The following is a 21379-nucleotide window of genomic DNA, read 5'->3' as shown; positions in this document are numbered from 1 at the left end:
GTTCAGATAACCTAGTAACCCTACTAAATTCGGGACTTGTAAACCCGGGTCTAGTTAGGGATGCGCGCACAGCAAGTACAGTTGCCGGGCCCAAACAGTAGCATGATTACTATTTTAATCTACTTATGAATATAGTTTTCAAACATCACAAAATAGTTATGTGAATTCAGTTCAGCTTTAGCATCAGATTAGTATTAGCTTAGCTCAGTTTTATATCGGTATAGCTTTCTGTTGATACAACATGATAGTTTATGATTAGCTCTATTGTTATGATCAGCTTTGCTTCTATGTGTTGTATGCCATGCCATGTTTAGCATATTCAGTATGTATTTCAAATAGCATATTTTAAAAACATAAATTGCATCGTATGCATATTTTGTGAGGTAGATGGTTTCTTACTAAGCATAAAGCTTACAGATACTCTTTCCTTATACTGCAGATAAAGGTAAAGGAAAGATGGACTAGCGGAGGCTGGAGGGCAATGCGATGAAGATGTGTGTGGATGGAACTTGGAATAAAGACCTTGGAGAAACTAGAAATACATCTGAAACTTTAGCATTTTATTAAGCTGTTACTTTCCTTATTTTCAGTTATTTTAAGGTTATGAATTATGAAAGACCTGTTCAGATTATTAGTGTTCATGCTTAGAATGCCAGTTAGTGTTATTAGAATGTTTCCCAGTCATCTTAGAACTTGTGTGTGTGATTGAGGCACGAAACAATGCTGAAATCAGACTTCTAGTACGAAATCAGAAACCCAATCGATCGGCCGATCGATTGGAGGCTTCTTAATCGATCAGCCGATCGATTGAGAAGTTCGTACCGCGAACAGTAAGCTCCTGGATCGATCAGCCGATCGATCCGGATGCCTTCTGTCGCGAACAGAAAGCCCCAGGATCGATCACTGGATCGATTGGCCAGTCTGGATCGATCAGCCGATCGATCCAGAATATTGCCCCGAGCACAGTAGCGTGCTGAATCGATCACTGGATCGATCCAACATAAGTTCCGTATACAGTAGCCACCTGGATCGATCAATGGATCGATCAAGCCATTCCAATCGATCCGTGGATCGATTGGGAGGCCTGATGTCAGTAAGAAACCCTTAGTTAAGTTCCTTGACCATTGGGGGATGTAATATATGTCATGAATAGTTTAGATTACACCCCTTAGCACATATAGAATCAAGAAATGGTAATAGTTTAGCAAAGTTTTAATTAGTACAGCTTCCGCACCTAGACTTAGTGATGGTCATGGATATAGCTTAGCACAACATAATGTAACGATCGACCTCACAGCCTAGCCAGTAGAAGGCGGGTCGTTACAGAGTGGTATCAGAGCAGTTTCCATACTTTCTACACACACATCAGCATTGAACCTGCAGCTTCCAAGTAAGAATACCTCTCATTTTGTTATGTTTATTGCTTTCATGTTTGTAGATAACTAGAGTATGCTTATCTGTGATAGTAACTAACATGATAGTATTAGTTAGGTAAACATGATGCTTTAGTTATGTATGTCCTTTGTTCCTTTAGAGATGACACGAGGACGCCCAGCTAGAAGGGCACCAGCCACTAAGCCCCAGCATGAGGCAGGAAGTTTAGTGTCTCCCCCAGACCTGACAGCATTAGTGGCTCAGTTACAGCAGCAGTTAGCAGAACAGCAATAGGAGATAGCCACCTTAAAGGCTAATCAGCATAATACTCCCACAGTCACCCCGGAACCAAACTTAGCAACGCTAGTAGTCTTAGAGGTTCCACCAGTCCAGCCTACAGCACCAGTAGCCCCAGCAACAGAGGCAAGAAGAGAAGCCTATCTGATCCAGTGGCAGAGAGTCAAGCCTGAGAATTTCTCAGGCACCAGTGAACCATGGGATGCTCAAGCCTGGTTTAAAACGCTGGAGAGTACGATGGAGCTTCTGGACTGGCCAGAACATGAGAAGGTGAAGTGCGCCTCCTTCTGCCTGATAGGAGATGCACGCATGTGGTGGGAGAGAATTAGAGCGAAGTGCCTATTAAACCAGATGACATGGGCTGACTTCGAGAAAGAATTCTTTGAGGAGTTCTTTCACATGCGGGTCACGAACCGTCACTACGACGAGTTCACTGAATTTCGCCAGGGCAACCTTTCAGTGGAGGAAGCCGTGAAGAAATTCAACAGATTGGCTCGCCTATGCCCTGAACTAGTCAGCACAGAAAAAGAACGAGTTCGGTTGATGCTCAAGATGCTGAGGCCGGAAATAACGATGAACGTGGCTGGCGTCATTCATAGGCCGCAAACCACCGAAGAACTAGTCAGCAGTGCTCTGACCACCGAGCACTACCAGAATAATATTAAGCAGCAGAAGTAAGTTCTCTCAGAGTCCAAAGGCCAAGGAGGCTCAGGTACTCAGAAACAACAGGGCCACAGCTCTAACTGGAAAGGGAACTCCGGCAACAAGCGCAAACCAGGGAGTTACCCAAAGGGAGGACCAGCCAACAAACAGCCTAGTTATCCCAAATGTGCTACTTGTGGGAAATTCCACCCTGGAGTTTGTCGTAAGGGCACAAGAGGATGCTTTGAGTGTGGACAAGAAGGGCACATGGCTAAGCAATGCCCGAACAAGACCAGCTTTCCTCCACCACAGCCGATTCAGTATGGAGGCCAGCCAACTTAGTTACATCAGATGCAGGTCGCTTTAGATGGTCCACAGATCAACAAGGGCAGACTAGAAGCCCCTCCAGCTACGACAAATGCACGGATCTACTCACTTACCAGAGAGGACGTAGCAAATGCCTCGACAGTTGTTTCAGGTCAGATTAGTATTTTACAGCAAAGTACAACTGTCTTATTCGATACTGGGGCAACCCATTCTTATGTATCCAGGGCATTTGTCGAGAAGTTAGCGATACCCCCAGAGGTACTCAGTAGTCAGTTCTTGACAACGTTACCTTCAGGAGAAATTATGGCATCTACGCACTGGCTCAGAGCAGTGCCAATCAGTATAGCAGACAGAGAGCTCTTTTGTGATCTGATAGTGCTAGAAATGACTGATTATGATGTCATATTTGGAATGGACTTCCTGATCAAATACGGTGCTTCCATAGAGTGCCGTAAATAGAAAGTTGTATTCCAACCTAAAGCAGAAGCACAGTTCGAGTTCATCGGAGAACCCAAGAGAAAGGCCAAAAAGTTTCTCTCAGCTATGAAAGCACAGAGATTAATGGATTCAGGATGTACGGGATTTTTAGCACACGTAGTCAGTACCAGTCAGGACAAGGACCGACAGCTAGCAGAGGTCCGAGTCGTATGTGACTACCCAGTAGTCTTCCCTGAAGAGTTACCAGGTCTAGCACCAGACAGGGAGATCGAATTTGAGATAGAACTCATTCCCGGTACAAATCCTATCTCCAAAGCACCCTACCGTATGACTCCAGCGGAACTGAAGGAACTTCATGAGCAACTACAGGAGCTGCTTGACAAAGGCTTCATACGCCCTAGTCACTCACCATGGGGAGCGCCGGTATTGTTCGTGAAGAAGAAGGACGGGAGCATGCGCCTGTGCATAGATTACAGAGCACTGAACCAAGTCACCATCAAGAATAGGTATCCTCTTCCCAGAATAGATGACCTGTTCGATCAGCTAAAGGGAGCAGCAGTGTTCTCTAAGATAGACCTCAGATCAGGTTATCATCAGGTGAAAGTTAAAGAAGGGGATATTCCCAAGACAGCGTTCAGGACTAGATACGGACACTACGAGTTCGTAGTCATGCCCTTTGGTGTGACAAATGCTCCAGCTACTTTCATGGATCTCATGAACAGAGTATTCAGATAATACTTAGAAAAGTTCGTTATCGTATTCATCGATGACATCCTTATCTATTCAGGAACTCAGGAAGAACACGCAGAGCACATGAGAATAGTACTGCAGACCCTCCAGCAGAACCAGTTGTACGCCAAGTTCACAAAATGTGAATTTTGGTTGGATTAGGTGTCCTTCCTGGGTCACATCATCTCAAAGGATGGTATCATGGTAGATGATAAGGCGAAATCTGTCACATCCGCTAATCAAATTGTACAAATGTATTTTCCACTGAACCCCTTAATTTCACAATAGCGTTGTAGTAACGAGCCCAGGATCGATCCGAGGAACCAACGGTAGAATGTAATTTAGGATTGTCTTTGATTCCTATTTTTTAGGGTTTTTGATATAAAAATGGAGTTGGGGGTTTAAGCTTTAAATCTAAATCTAACAGAGGAAAAACACAGCAATTAAGAAATTAATCTAAAACAAGAGTGAAACCTAACTATGTGCCAATGAACAAATCATTACGCATTGTCACACTACGTTGTGATAAATCCATCAACACACATCAAACTAAGGATGAAATTACGAGACTCAAAAAAATCTGATCTAAAGCAAGATGTAAACCTAATTTAGCACTTAAACACTAAACAATTAACCAAGCACAAATAAAACTTAAACTAAGCTTCAACAAGGAAAGAAATGCTAACTACTTGCATAAAAATATAACGATCATTAAAAGAAATATGTCTAAGCTATAAAACAGTAAGAAAAAGAACTAAAATGAAATAAAATGGTAAACCAATCCATTCTCACAATCAATTCCACAAGTTTCACACTCAAGCCGTCACACAAGAGTGCCAAAATCGAAACCACCCAACTTTGGACCTCAATGGATCGTCTCAGCTGCGTATCAGCTCAAGGAAGGTTTAACAACACCGACGGACCACCCCCGACGAGCTGAAACAACCCTAAACCCAAGAATATGTCGAAAATCTGGAAATCTGCCTCTGGATCTGATGCAAGGCTGTGGAACGCGGATGAACGTCGAGTGAAGCTCAGGAACACCGGAAGACCACCTCCGAATGTTGCTGATGGGAATCGGAGCTTGGATTTGGAGGACCACCGCCAAATCGAGCTGGAAAAGGAAGATGCCGCGAGCCAAATTCCACCGGAGAGAACATTCTCCGATGGCTCCAGATGATCGGGATGTCGCCGCCGAGAAGCTCACCACCAAGATAGAAGTTTGGGAGATTGATTGGAGAAGAGAAAGGGGCCGAAATCCGGAAGAAGACGCGCGCCGGGACGAAGCTGCGCTGTGGAGGATCGACGAAGAAGCTCACTGTAGCTTCTCAGATTTAAATCAGATCTGGATCTGAAATGGACGGCTGAGATGATTCCGGGCTAAATCAACAATGAAAAGTCATCCAAATTCCGATCTGAAGGTACTGATGTTGATCTAGGGTCTGGATCTACCATCCCGTAGGTCGGATCGATCAGATCATCACTGGATGGCCCAGATCGGCCCAGTCTTCATTAAACGGTCCATATTAAGTCGGGCTGGATCAATAGCTAGATGAACTCAGATCTGCATCAAAACTTCTGGATCTTCATCAATGGCTCAGATCGTCTCCCCATTAAGTTGGATCGGCCAGATCTTCAACGGATGGTCCAGATCTATCCTATTCTTGATGAACGACCCATAATGCTCTAAAGCTTGATCTTCTTGTTTGAACTCCGATTTAAGCCCAATTTCGGTCCAAATAAATCCAAACCCCAGATCCTTTGATGCCTACAAAATAAGAATCAAATATTAGCATCAAATAATATAAAAATAAAGTAATTTGTAATTAAATCCAAAAATACACACAATGCACAAAATGTGATGTAACCATGATTTTAACCTATGAAATCAACATCAAACCATGCATATATGAATCAAAAAAATGCAGTAAAATCATGGTTATCAAATCCCCCACACTTAGTCTTGAACGTCCCGTGAAAGTAAAGAAAACTCAAAATCATCTCCATAGAAAATTCCCTAGCAATATCTAAAAGATAGTAAAAAGGAATTTAACTAAGATCATCTAAAGATCACTAACAATCATGAATACAATCCAAACAATAATCAGTAGGCATGGTAGTTTCAATCCAATCGAAAAAATTAAGCAAGTTGCATCTCACAAGGAATTTACCTAATCTATCTCTCACACTCAAACATGTGTATAAGTGGAGCTCACTCAATGCAACTCACAACATTTCACTACCATAAGCTTGCTTATTTTCTACTTCTCCACCACCATAAAACATAGCATACATGAATCAAAAGGAATTTTATTATGAAGAAGCGAAATGGAATCAAAAAGAACAATGAAAGTGAATGAAATGACAAAAGAAAAGAATTCAATGAAGAATTGAGGAGATGAGAGTATTGGAGGAATATACTTGATGAGTTGACCATTTTGATGTAAAAAGAGTTGTATACCATTTGTTTTAACCAATTCAAAGTATCAAGCTACTCTCCCATTCAATTTGAATGCCAACATAGAATCTTGATACATTGTCTCCCTTTTGATACTCTCTTGAATGTGCCAATTTTCAAAAAATTTTCTTCACTATTTTTCCACTTCAATTTTAGCAATTTGGAAGCTAAAAAATAATCTCAAATCATCTCATGGAGAACTGTTGGTGCGGGTAGCACTAACGGTCTAACCCAGGTTTTGATGAATGACAAATAGGTTAAGTTAGTTTTGGTGTTATCTGACACTTTGATCAAGTGTGCAGGAGAAGTCCAGACAGGTCGACGGGCTGACCGGATGTCTGGCACGAAGTCCAGCTAGGTCGACGGGCTGACCGGATAGCTGGCGAGAAGTCCAAGCGGGTCGACGGGCTGACCGGACGCTTGGCAAGAAGTCCAGACGGGTCGACGGGCTGACCGGACGTCTGGCAGGTAAGTAAGGTAAGTCACTGGAAGGGAGTGACTGTGAGGACGCGTTCCCGGGAAGGGAACATTAGGCGTCGATCCGGCTTAGATCCATTTCGGATATCTAAGTCGAGATCGTGACTAGATTCCGGTCTCGGAAAGACGAAATCTAAGTCATACTAACTTGCACTAATTCATACTATTATAAAATGTGCTAATAATCTATGTTGCAGGTTATATATTGCCTCGGACTAACTTTGTTTTGCAGGAAAAGGGATTTTTCTAGAACAAGGTGGTCCGGGCGCCCGGAAGGCAAATTATATCCAGCCGAGTCGTCGCCACGTAGAGCATCATGGTTTGTGCAGCTACGTCACATTCCAGGCGCCCGGAAGGGAACCAGGCACCCGGAACAGCATATAAAAGAAGCCCCAGACAGGAGCTTCATATCAACAATAAAAAAATCTGAGAACTCTTCTACTGCTGGTCTTGTTGCTCTACGTTCTTGCGACGCCGACAAAGCTCCGACAAAGTGCTCCTTCAGTTTTCAGTTTATTTCTTTGTCGGTATTACTTTGTTTCATTAGCATTTCCTGTATTCATCTTGTAACTATATTCGAATTGCTAGTGATTGCCCAACGAAAGTGGTCAAGGACCACGGGCCTTCGAGTAGGAGTCGTCACAGGCTCCGAACGAAGTAAAAACAACTGTGTTCATTTACTTTTCCGCTGCGTTTACACTCGAGTTTTCGAATCGATATTCACCCCCCCTCTATCGACTCTAACGGTCCTACAAGTGGTATCAGAGCAGGTACCGCTCTGATTTGGTGCAACCACCAATCAGACTGGGGGTGAAATTCTTTCTTTTTTTTTCGGTCTCCAGTTTTACACTCAAACTCCAAACTGGTTTATCAATTTTTTTATTAGAGCTAAATTGGTGCAACACAAATCTAGATTTATCTACTATTTTTTTTCTTCCCGCACTACTAATCCAAGACCAAGTCTTGGGATATTTTTTTTCCGGTTATTTACCTGTGCACAGAATGTCCCAACAAGAAGGATTCAGCATAGTACGACCTCCACTCTTCAATGGGGACGACTTTCCATACTGGAAGAAGCGCATGGAGGTCTACCTCAAAACAGACTTCGACCAGTGGATGAGCATTACGAGACCTTACAAAATTTCAGCAGACACCGCCAGGAATATACTGGATCCTGAAGACTGGACAGCTGACTTGAAGAAGAAGGCGTCAACAGAAAATAAAGCGATCAACACTCTACAGTGCGGACTAACAAGAGAAGAACTAAACAGAGTCGGTCCACACAAAAATGCTAAAGAACTCTGGGACAAATTGATCGAGCTGCACGAGGGAACGAGCGACGCTAAGGTAACAAAACGTGACCTGCTTTTAAATAAAAGTTTTAATATAAAAATGCAGGAAGGAGAAACAGCGAATCAGCTCCACGCAAGGATCAAGGACATCCTCAACGGGCTTCATGCGATAGGCCACCAGATGGAAAATAGAGACCTAATAAGGTACGCATTAAACGCCTTTCCACGTAATAGTTTGTGGGCATCAATAGTGGATGCCTACAAAATTTCTAAGAATCTTTCTAAATTAAAATTAGATGAGCTTTTCTGTGAATTAGAATTACACGAACAAACTAATGCTGGAGCCGAGAAAGGTATAGCTCTATTTGCAGGTTCCTCCAAAGAAAAGAAAAGCAAGCCTGAATTTGAAGAAGAATCTGACCAAGACTCCGAAGACGAAGAACACCCGGTGAACTTGGTAAGAAAAATGTTCACCAGGAGAAAGAGGAGCTTCAGCAAAAAGGACCTTCAAAAGATCAGCTCTCCTTCAGAACAAAAGAACGTGACTTGCTACGGCTGCAATAAAAAGGGACACTACAAGAACGAATGCCCAAAACTGAAGTTCGACAAATCAAAGCCAACCAAAAAGAAGGCACTCAAAGCAACGTGGGACGACTCCTCGGACGAATCGGAAGAAGAAGAGCAGAAACATCAGAGCCACCTCGCACTGATGGCCCGCGAAGCCGAAACAGAAAACGAGTCGGAAGATGAAGACGGGTCTGAACCCGAAACAAGCCACGAGTCCGTACTCGTTTCCGAAGGTCCGAATGAGGTATACTCTAATTTAAATAAATTTTTTTTTAGAATTATTTCCTGTTTAAATAGTAAATTAACTAAATTAGAAAATGAAAACAAATCACTTCTTGAGGAAAATCAAAACCTCAAGGAACAAATCATAAATTCAAATCCAACTCAAGATCTAACACTTGAGGAGGAAAATTTATCACTAAAAAATGAGATTAACAATTTAAAAGAAATGTTAGAAAAGTTCACAGCAAGATCAAAAAATTTAGACTTAATCCTAAATAATCAAAAAGCATGTTATAATAAAACCGGACTCGGATACAAGTCAAACTCAAATAAAACTTTTAAATCGTTAATAACTCAATACAAATCAACTAATCAAGCTTGGGTCCCGAAAGCGTGTCTGACCATGCAAGTAGGACTTAATCAATATTATATACCTAAAGAAAAAATACATTATATAAAATCGAATAAACCAAACCAAAAATCCAAAATACAAACCTAAACCAAATTCAAAATCTAAACACCTTAAAAATCAACAAAATTATCACCAAGTGTAACGACCCAATTTTCCCCATTTCAAATTCTAAAAGTCCATAAAAATATTTGGAAATGCTTTTAAAATATTCTAGAGATTTTTAAGAATTTTTAGAGTATTTTTACGTAATTTTTGGAGGTCGTTTAGTAGGTTTACAAAAAGAAATAAGTTTTGACCAAAAATCATTGAAGGTGAGACTCGAACCCAAGACCTTCGGCCGAACCTGACCTAACTAGACACGGCCAACCAACTGAGCTGCGCTCGTTTTGTTAACCAAGTACGAAGCGAGATGTATATAAGTTGTAGTTAATAACAGAAATGCCCTAAGTATTATAAGATGGGTTATTTCCTTCTCCCGAACCCTAACCTCTCGATCCCTCTCCTCCTCTCTCACGAATGGCGGCGGCGGCGACTTCACAGCTCGGGCGGAAAATAGAGACGAGGGTAGGGCATCATCTCCGGTGGCCAGCGAGGGTGTTCTCCGAGGGATTCTTCACGCTGTGGTGATCCTCTTGTTGAGGAGAGATTGTGGGCACGAGGAAGAGCCGAAATCCAAGCTATCCGAACCCTAGAACCTCCTTCTCGGTTGTAAGTGCAAGAACAAGGGGTAAGTACTACTCACCTGCGGTAGGAGTTGCTCCGAGCTCTCAGTTTTCGTTACCTTGCTTCCGGATCTTGTTGTGCCGAGTAGAAGAATATGCTAGGGTTTTCTTCCTTGCTTTGTTGAGATGCCATCTTCGGTTTCTATTAATTGAACACCAGTAGCTACTATTTGCTATTAGATATGCATGCAAGTTTCCTAAATTTCACTAGTTCTAAGTTGGGCACGAACATCCCTCAATTTAGGTACATAGTGTTAGTTTTCCTTGCTAATGCCATGCACCTGATTAGTTTTAAGTTGGTATTTCAGCCTATGGTTGTCTTTTAAGCGTGCCTTTAATTCTTAAATGTGGTACCCGTGTAAGTCCAATTGCTGCCATAAATTCCAGCAAAAAGGGATTCCTTTGCCCTGTTTTTACAGCATGATAGAAAGTGTAAAGTTGCATTCTTTTGCTTTTATTACAGCATACTTAGAAAGCCCCAAAATTAGCTTTCTTTTGCTTTTATCACAGCATGTTTAGGAAATCTAAATAAGCCCCTTTTGGTTTATTTTACAGCATGTTTAGTAAGTCTAAGTTAGCTTTCTTTTGCTCTATTTTACAGCATATTTAGCAAGTCTACATTAACTTTCTTTTGCTCTATTTTACAGCATGTTTAGCAAGTCTAAGTTAGCTTTCTTTTGCTCTATTTTATAGCATGTTTAGAAAGTCCAAGTTAGTTTTCTTTTGCTCTATTTTGTAGCATGATTAGTAAGATTAGATTTGCTTCTTTTGCTCTTATCACAGCATGTTTAGAAGGTTCAAATTAGCTTTCTTTTGCTCTTATCACAGCATGTTTAGATAGTCCAAATTAGTTCTCTTTTGCTCTATTTTGTAGCATGATTAGTAAGATTAGATTTGCTTCTTTTTGCCTTATTTTATAGCATGTTTAGAAGGCCCAAAGTTACTTTCTTTTGCCCTATTCTATAGCGTGATTAGTAAGTTCAGATGTGCTTTCTTTTCCTTTATTTACAGCCTGTTAGAAGTTCAGATTTTGCTTTTCTCTTGCCTTGTTGATAACATGCTTAGAGAGAGTTCAGATTTGCTTTCCTTTATGTTATTTTTTTTATATAGCATGCTTGGTTAGTTGTAATCCTATACTTGTTAGATATATCTATAGGATTCTAATAGGCTCCAATAAAGAATTATAAGAAGCATGAGTAAAGAAAAAGGCTAAAGTCTAGTTAAAAAGAGATAACAAGTAAATTAAAGTAAAAGGCTAGTACCCGACTTCCGAGGTTGTCGTTAAACAAATTCAGGTGACCAATTCCGAGGTCTTGGCCCTGGTAAGACCGAGGTCTTTATACTCATAGGGCTGGAGGCTCGCTACCCCAGTCACTATTAGAGAGCGCGCAAAACAAAGATGGTACTAAGCCTGGGCCCAAAGAAGAAAAGAAAAGAAAAGAAGAACAAGAAGAAGAAAGTGAAAGAGAAATTAAAAGATTAATTTCTAGTATAAGTAAAGCAAGAAGAAAAGAAGAAGAAGGTAAAAGAGAAATTAAAAGATCAATTTCTGGTATAAAGATATAAGAAAATGAAACAAGTTTTATGTTTAGAATCAATAAAAGTTTAGTTCTTTAATTCTAAGCTTACAGTAGTTGTTTCATTACTTTTCTGTCAGTTAGTGAGCATGTTTAGTATTTAGTTTTATTTCTGTATACCATGAGTACATGCAGCTTTTCTTTTAGCATTTCAGTTTTAGTATTGTTGCATTCTTTTTATGCACTTCGATGTTTTTGTGAGATAGATTAGTACTTACTAAGCGTTTTCGCTTATAGATCTTTTGTTTCTTTTCCTCCTACCGCAGATAAAGGAAAAGCTAAGATATGAAAGGAAGGCGACAGGATGGTGGTGGTGATGAAGGTGTGTGATGTTTGGACTGTGGAGAGATCCAGAAGTAGCTGGCAAAATTGTCTAGACTTTCTTTTAGTCCTCTGTTAATGTTGTATTACATTTGGGATTGTAGTTGAGTTTATTTCCGCATGTCTAGCTAGTCTCTTTTATTATTTGTGGAGTGCTGTAGTCATTGCTATTGCTAGAGTAGTTTCTTTGTTTTTATTGTGATTTTTATTACTGTGTGGTTGTGGAAAATATGTTCCAGCCGTTTGTGGCTGCGTATACTGTGTTTGTATTATAGATTTGGTCACCGGTACAGGGGAGACTCTGTCGAAATTTTTCGGTAGGGTTTCCATGTGATATTTAATCATACCGGTTAAGTAGAGTTAGTAGTTAAGTAACGGTCATCTTTAGAGAGTAGTAGTAGTAAGAAGGGTGGTCGTTACACCAAGTTAACCATAACTATAAAAAGAATCGACACAAACCTAAAACCAAATTTTAAATTAATGGCCAATAATTCAGGGGGAGGCTCCAGAATAGCTGGCACCTCCAAAACTAACTTACCCGACAGGGTAACCCAAAACAAACTAACCCGGCAGGGTAATTAGGATTAGAGACCAAGTTTAACTTGAATCATGGTACTGGTGAAATTTTTGGATGATAGTACGTTAGGGAAGCTTGGGCATCGCATGTCTAGAAAGATATGACTTCGATCTGGTGCATTTGGCCAAGTGGAACTGACCGAAGCTATCCTTAAATGGATCCTAATCAGTTAGACCAAGATTTAGTACTAAGCTCCGTGGATAGGACTATTCGGAAAATCTCGAAAGGTTGGTTACTTCTAATGACGTCCATGTGACTCACCAAGCTTAGAAATTTATCCGAAGAATGCCTATTTGTGGAGACCAAAGCTAAATCTGAATCTAACACAAGTTAAACCAAAACTCCATAAGTAAAAAATCTTATTTCATCTCACAAAATCATATGATTCCCTGATTGATAATATAGATCGGGTGAGATGAATAAGGGTTAAAAAAATTAATTTCAAAATTCTAATTTTAAACTTAAAAAATTAATTTTCAAAATTTTAATTCTAAACTTAAAAATTAATTTCAAAATTCTAATTTTAAACTTAAAAAATTAATTTTCAAAATTTTAATTTTAAATTTAAAAAAAAATTAATTTCAAAATTCTAATTTTAAATTTAAAAAATTAATTTAAAAATTCTAATTTTAAACTTAAAAAATTAATTTCAAAATTCTAATTTTAAACTTAAAAAATTAATTTTTAAAATTTTAATTCTAAACTTAAAAATTATTTTCAAAATTTTAATTTTAAACTTAAAAAAATTAATTTCAAAATTATAATTTTAAACTTAAAAAATTAATTTCAAAATTCTAATTTTAAACTTAAAAATTATTTTCAAAATTTTAATTTTAAACTTAAAAATTAATTTCAAAATCTTAATTTTAAACTTAAATTAATTTTAAACTTAAATAATGCATGCTCAAAAGACTAACTTTAAATCCTATTTACTGTAGGAAACCAAGTGGATTTTGGACAGTGATTGCTCCAAACATATGACTGGAGATCACACCAAGTTCACTCAACTCACTTACAAAAGCCTAGGAACAGTTGCCTTTGGAAACAACGGCAAACTCAAGGTAATTGGTATAGGTAATATTGAATTAAAATTAGACTTTATAATTACAAATGTTTTACTTGTTGAAAATTTTAAATATAATCTTCTAAGTATAAGTCAATTGTGTGATACTAGGTATAAGGTCAAATTTCTATCTACAGAATGTTTAATCAAACATCTAGATAATCCTACCATAAGCCTAAAAGGTTTTAGAAAAGACAACATCTATGCCATCAACTTAACCATTTCTTCCATTAAGTGTTATTTAACACAAAAAGAAGAAACTTGGTTATGGCATAGGAGGATATCTCACACCAACTTTAGAAATATAAGTAAACTAAATGGACTTGTAAAAGGCTTACCAAAGTTACCTAACTTAGATTCAACCATATGTAATGCTTGTCAACAAGGTAAACAAACTAAATCAACCCACAAACAAACAAATCAACCACAAACTAACTCAATCTTAGAACTTCTACATTTAGACCTTTTTGACTCCCATGGAGTCAAATCTATAAATGAAAACTTATATTGTTTAGTAATTATAGACGATTATTCTAGGTTTACTTGGGTAAAATTCTTAAAACATAAAGATGAAACTTTTGAAATTTTTACAAATTTTTGCAAACAGATTGAAAATGAAAAAGATATTAAAATTAAAAGAATTAGGAGTGACAACGGGGGAGAATTTAAAAATCACAATTTTAACAGTTTTTGTCTAGAAAACGGTTACCATCATGAGTTCTCATGCCCTAAAACCCCCCAACAAAATGGAATTGTAGAAAGAAAAAATAGAACCTTACTTGAAGCTTCTAGAACAATGTTAAATGAGTATAACCTACCTAAATACTTTTGGTATGTACAGAACAGAACAACAATAAATAAAACTCATAACAAAACGTTCTTCGAAATGTTTTATAATAAACAACCAAATATAAAATATTTTAAGGTATTTGGGTGCCCAGTTTTTATCTTAAATACAAGAGAACACTTAGGAAAATTCACCTCTAAAATTGAAAATGGAATTTTTGTAGGATATTCCCTAAATAGTAGAGGCTACATAATTTACAATAAGGTTACCTTAAAAATTGAAGAAACTACTAATGTAAAATTTGAAGAAACTAAACAAGACATAGAACCTACACAAACACCTGAGTTTGTTCCAGAAACCAACCAAACTCTAAGTCATGAAGAAGAGGAACAACATCAAGAGAATCAACCTCCTAGAACAATAAGGGTAAACCCAAATCATCCAACTGATCAGATAATTGGTGACCCAGACTTAAGAGTTCAAACCAGATCATCTTTTAGAAACCTAAGTCAAATTTCATTAATTTCAAAAATTGAACCCAAAACTGTGGATGAATCCCTACTAGACCCAGATTGGATTATAGCTATGCAAGAAGAACTAGCCCAATTTGAGCGTAATGAGGTTTGGGACCTAGTCCCACCACCTAAGAATAAGAAAATAATAGAAACAAAATGGGTATTCAGAAACAAACTAAGTGAAACTGGGGAAATTACTAGAAATAAGGCTAGGCTGGTTGCCAAAGGATTTAGTCAAGTTGAAGGACTTGACTATGATGAAACATATGCCCCAGTAGCCAGATTAGAATCCATTAGAATGTTACTAAGCTATGCAGCCCATAAGAGATTCAAACTATACCAAATGGATGTTAAGTCTGCCTTTCTCAATGGACTAATTAAAGAAGAAGTTTATGTAGGTCAGCCTCCTGGTTTTGAAAGTCTAGAACACCCTGATTATATTTTTAAATTAAAGAAAGCACTATATGGACTTAAACAAGCACCCAGGGCATGGTATGAGAGGCTAACATCTTACTTAACATCTAAAGGATTCAAACAAGGTCAAATTGACCCAACCTTGTTTGTTAAATCATTAAATACAGACATATTTATTGCACAAATATACGTAGATGATATAATATTTGGCTCAACAAATTCAGAATTTTTAGAAGAATTTATTAATCTAATGGAAAAGGAATTTGAAATGAGCTTAGTGGGAAAATTAACCTATTTCTTAGGATTACAAATCAAACAAACAAATGAAGGAAATTATATTTATCAACATAAATACACCAAAGAATTACTTAAAAAATTCGGAATGGAAAATACAAAAGAAATAAAAACACCGATGGCAGTAAACACAATCTTAGACAGTGACCCAAATGGAAAACCAATTGATTTAAAACATTATAGAAGTGCAATAGGTAGCCTACTGTACTTAACTGCAAGCCGACCTGATATTTTATTTGCAGTTAGTATGTGTGCTAGATACCAAACTTGTGCTAAGGAATCCCATTTGAGACAAGTTAAAAGAATTTTTAGATATCTTAAAGGAACAACAAATGTAGAAATCTGGTATCCTAGGACAAATAATTTTGAACTAATAGGGTATTCTGACTCAGATTATGCTGGATGCAAATTAGACCGCAAAAGCACAAGTGGTGGATGTCAATTATTAGGTTCATCACTTGTTAGCTGGTTTAGTAGAAAGCAACATTGTGTTGCTTTATCTACAACTGAGTCAGAATACATAGCTATAGGCGAATGTGTTGCACAATTATTATGGATGATGCATACTCTAAAAGATTTCAACTTAAATATCACAAATGTAAAAGTATTAATTGACAATATAAGTTCAATTAACTTAACCAAGAATCCTGTGCATCATTCAAGAACCAAACATATTGAAATTAGGCACCACTTCATCAGGGATCATGTTACTAAAGGTGATATTGAACTCAAGTACATTGAGTCCAAATCAAATTTAGCTGACATTTTTACAAAACCACTCCCTGAAAGTGAATTTAGCAACTTACGGTGAAAATTAGGGATGTGCTTAATAGACTAGGATCTTTCAAAAATTCTTTCAAAAATGGTTTTATCAATTTATAGGTTAAACTTCTTTGTTTTCAAAACTTTCCATTTTTAGATTTTCAAAAACAGTTTTGGCCTTAGACTAGTTTTGAATCCTTAGAAAGCATGTACCCATAGGACTAGTTTTTGAGCATCTCACCAACACCTTAGGTTTACCTTGCTTGTGTTTGACAAACATAGAAAGGGGTGAGATGCATAGGCCAACTGTCTGGACTTAAGATGCTTATTTCAGTGCATCAGCATAAGTCTGGACATTAAAAACAACTCAGATATTAATCAGATTAAGTTCATCAGTCAAGTCAAACACTGACTGCTTATAATCAACTTAATCTGACTAACCAAGTGAAAACTACTATCTTCTGATAGTTAGTTAGTACCTAATTGGTTAGACAGCTGTTTAATTTTAAGTGTCAAGTTCAGGGGGAGAAATTATTCAAAATTTTATGTGTTTGACAAATGTTTTTTTAAAAAATCTTATATTTGAACATTAATCTAAATTTAAATTTAACTAAGTGTTTGAAAAACTTGAAAGTTTAATCCCACCTAATTTTCAAACCTGATTTAAAAAGTTGACGATTGAAAATTAAACTTCCCAAACTTAGCCTTTATCAAATTAGCCTTAAAAATTATTTTGGCAAATTTAATCTTACTCGTTTAACTTTTGCTTTGTTTTGAAAGATTAAAGTTAAAAAATTTTTCTCTTAAAAGTAAATGTTACTAAAACCTGAAAAGAAAATTTACCTTTTGAAAAGTTGAAAAACCTAATTAAATTTATACTTTTCAAAAATCAACTTGTCTTCCCCAAGTCAACTTGATTTTTTCCTTGGATTTAAAAAATTGTTTTCTTAAACCAAACACAGATTTTTTCAAGATTAGCTGTGATTATTTTTACAGAAACTCTACACTATGATTGTTTACCCTTGTTTTTTGATGAATGCCAAAGGGGGAGGGTTAGGTGGTTAAGTTAGATAAACCAAATTGAAAACACTGAAACTAACTGGAAAACCAATGTACCTGGCTTTTTCGTTCTTTCACTAACTTAACCAAGTTGTCATTCCATCAAAAAGGGGGAGATTGTTGGTGCGGGTAGCACTAACGGTCTAACCCAGGTTTTGATGAATGACAAATAGGTTAAGTTAGTTTTGGTGTTATCTGACACTTTGATCAAGTGTGCAGGAGAAGTCCAGACAGGTCGACGGCCGACCGGATGTCCGCACGAAGTCCTAGGTCGACGGTGACCGGATAGTTGGCGAAGTCCAAGCGGTCGACGGCCGACCGGACGCAGAAGTCCGACGGTCGACCGTTGACCGGACGTCTGGCGTGGTAAGGTAAGTCACCGGAAGGGAGTGACTGTGAGCGTTCCGGGAAGGAACATTAGGCGTCGATCCGGCTTAGATCCATTTCGGATATCTAAGTCGAGATCGTAACTAGATTCCGGTCTCGGAAAGACGGAATCTAAGTCATACTAACTTGCACTAATTCATACTATTATAAAATGTGCTAATAATCTATGTTGCAGGTTATATATTGCCTCGGACTAACTTTGTTTTGCAGGAAAAGGGAGTTTTCTGGAACAAGGTGGTCCGGGCGCCCGGAGGGGATCCGGGCGCCCGGAAGGGATCCGGGCGCCCGGAAGGCAAATTATATCCAGCCGAGTCATCGTCACGTGGAGCATCATGGTTTGTGCAGCTACGTCACATTCCAGGCGCCCGGAAGGGATCCAGGCGCCCGGAACAGCATATAAAAGAAGCCCCAGACAGGAGCTTCATATCAACAATAAAAAAATCTGAGAACTCTTCTACTGCTGGTCTTGCTGCTCTACGTTCTTGCGACGCCGACAAAGCTCCGACAAAGTGCTCCTTCGGTTTTCAGTTTATTTCTTTGTCGGTATTACTTTGTTTCATTAGCATTTCCTGTATTCATCTTGTAACTATATTCGAATTGCTAGTGATTGCCCAACGAAAGTGATCAAGGACCACGGGCCTTCGAGTAGGAGTCGTCACAGGCTCCGAACGAAGTAAAAACAACTGTGTTCATTTACTTTTCCGCTGCGTTTACACTCGAGTTTTCGAATCGATATTCACCCCCCCTCTATCGACTCTAACGGTCCTACAAGAACTTCCTCCCCCACACTTAAATTATTGTCCGTCTCGGACAATTTAAGCATATCATGTATCCAAAACTTGAAGTCACTGTTTCTCTTTCATTTTAGCTACAACTTCTGTTCCAGCTATTTGTTGCCTCCAATAATTCAGTGTAAGTAGAAATTTCAACTTGCAATTTTTCTTTTTCTATCCTCATCTGTTGAACTTCCTCCAAGGATAGCTGAGTCATCATGTTTCTTTCTTCACAGTTTTCACCATTAGGCCCTTCAATCTCTGGATGAGCATTCTCATCTGTCAGTTCTTGCTGTGTCACTCCATTCTCTAGTAATGTTACCTTATCTATACAATCTGAACTATTGCCTTCCCATTCAGACCTCATACCAAATATAATTCTTAAACCCAATTTACTGGCTTCAGATAAAACCTCTGATAAAGCACCTATAAGATCACTCAAGCTTTCTTCATTGCAGACAATTTTCTTGACATAATGAGAGAATTGTTGGATTTTTTTCACTTAGTCCTTGAACATCAGATGACCTATACTGTGGTTCTGCAGCCTCTTTACCAAGAAATAATACAAAATTTTGAATCTCAGATATTGCATTCTTAACTTCCTGATTTAAGAAATGTTTATCATTAGGGAATGAATTGTTCTCCTTTTCAGAATAAATGCGGATATTAATAAGCTCATCCATGTTGGTATTGCTTGATTGTTTATCACAAGAAGCATCTACTATATTGCTTTCTTTGATGACACAGCTAACAGAGTGCCTAAGCAATTTTTCTTGTGTGTCCTGTATAATGTATCTTATATCATCAAGGACTTTAGCAGCGTCAATGTCTTGAGGCAGAGACTAAAAAATAGAAACAATTCTTGACTGCAGCGTTACCAAGGGAGAACCAAGCTCATTCCTTTCAAGTTCTCCTTCATTATTAGGAAAATGACCATTTTCTCTTTTTCCTGACATCAGCAGTTCTGTTTTGGTATTATCTTTCTGGACATCTAATGTACCAACATCAGCATTTTGAGTTTCCACTGTATCAAACTCATGGGAACTAGTTGTGGCCCTCATGTCCTTGGGCCGAGATGTCAAACAAGCTAATTTCTCTATCTCTAGAAAATCATCCATAAGTTCCAGATTAGTCTCTTTTTCTGAACTGAATTGTGATTGATCTGGCAATAATGTTGTTGCCAAAGATTCAGAATTCTGCTACATCTTATATATCAATTATAAAATTCAGCAACATGTCAGAATTTTCTGAATTAAGTTAAAAAATGCTACTCACATGCCCATTTCAAAATGACTAGCAAATTCTTTGATAATTGACAACATGGTTAAATTAAGTTTTGAACTGATTGTGATACAAACTTGACAATTCCGTACCCATCCAATTAGGAATTTTCAGGAGTCACAGCACTGATCTGAAATTTCTACAGGACTGACTTTGTATCAACTATGCCCTGTTTAGCCACTGAAATTCCCAATACTTCTTCATCTTATTTCTTAAAACCATTTACACTACATACTTGAAAGCTTTACAGGTTTTGACAGCTCCAACTCATCTCAATCCTCTTCCCAAATTGGCACAGAACTGCCATTTCCCTGCAAATCTGCACAGTATGTATTTCTGCACTATCATTACTGTCATTCCAGCAATCCTCCTCTTTGTTTTCCTTGCTCAATTTCAGATCTGACACTCTATTTCTTGGATTGATTATCACTTTACAAACCAACAACCATCAATGTCTTCTTTCATTCTTCTCATTCAACCAAATGCAGCCTTCAATTACTTTTAAGTGTCACTGCTATTTCATGCTTTTCAGTAACTGAAATGAATCTTGATAGAAGCTGTTGTTGCCAAAATCCCATTTGCTTCTTCACAATACAAAACTCCATCCAAGCTTCTCCTTTCTTTGATGTCATTTACTGAATTCTTGATACTCCATTCATTCCAAAATTTCTGAATTTGCAAAGCTCTTAACTCTTTCAAAACTTCACATAGAATTCTGAACTTCAGGTTTGAACTCTGGATATCTCATCTGATGCTACTGCTTACTCAATTCAAGCTTTACAATTTATTTCCATAGATCTTTGCAATCAATAAATCAAATAGTAGCTTAAATTTAAATCTTGTATCAGCTTATAACATCAATTAAAAGTTCCTGCACTTCAGAATTTCAGTAATTCTGCAACTTCCAGAATTCTGTCCAGCGATTTAATAAGGAATGGAAAAGTAATAAACACAATTTGTTGCTGGTAATACAAGAATTCCATTTAGTTCCCAAAGATTTTCAACGCTGATAATGAGATAATTGCACATACTTGTTTCCATTTGCACAGAATTCTGCTTTTCAGATTTCCTCACTGTATAAAGTTCTAATTTGCTGCCCTTTTCTTCAACTTTTCCAAGTAAATGATAATATGTTCAAGTGCTTCATTGATGAAATGTTAATAACCCATTTAATTCCGAATTTTTGATCCATTTAAATCACATTTCAGTAGCTATACAACTCACTGTTCTTGCATTGTTTTGTGTCCAGATTAATCCCTGAATTCATCTTTTCGCATCTTGCAAATGCCATACAAGGTAAGCATACCATTTGTTATTGAGTATACAACACATTGCTTGAATTTCTCAATGATTTGAGATTTTAAAGAGAAAATTGGCACAAGAGTGGCACAAACCAGTGCACACAATTTTCAGCTTCAAAATTTCACTAAACAACTCATAATCAAGTGATTGCGCCAATATTTCGTGAATCCTTGCAACATTCTTCAATATTTCAAAAATTATCATCTCAACATCCCTCCCCCACACTTAAGACCTTGTCCATCTAAGTCAAGCTAACTCATCAAGCAATTAATCCAAAACTCTCAACGAAATAAAAGAAATATGACAAGCT

Source organism: Zingiber officinale, chromosome 4B (assembly GCF_018446385.1).
Source record: "Zingiber officinale cultivar Zhangliang chromosome 4B, Zo_v1.1, whole genome shotgun sequence".
Lineage (NCBI taxonomy): Eukaryota > Viridiplantae > Streptophyta > Magnoliopsida > Zingiberales > Zingiberaceae > Zingiber > Zingiber officinale.
Note: the sequence above shows the minus strand (reverse complement) of the source record.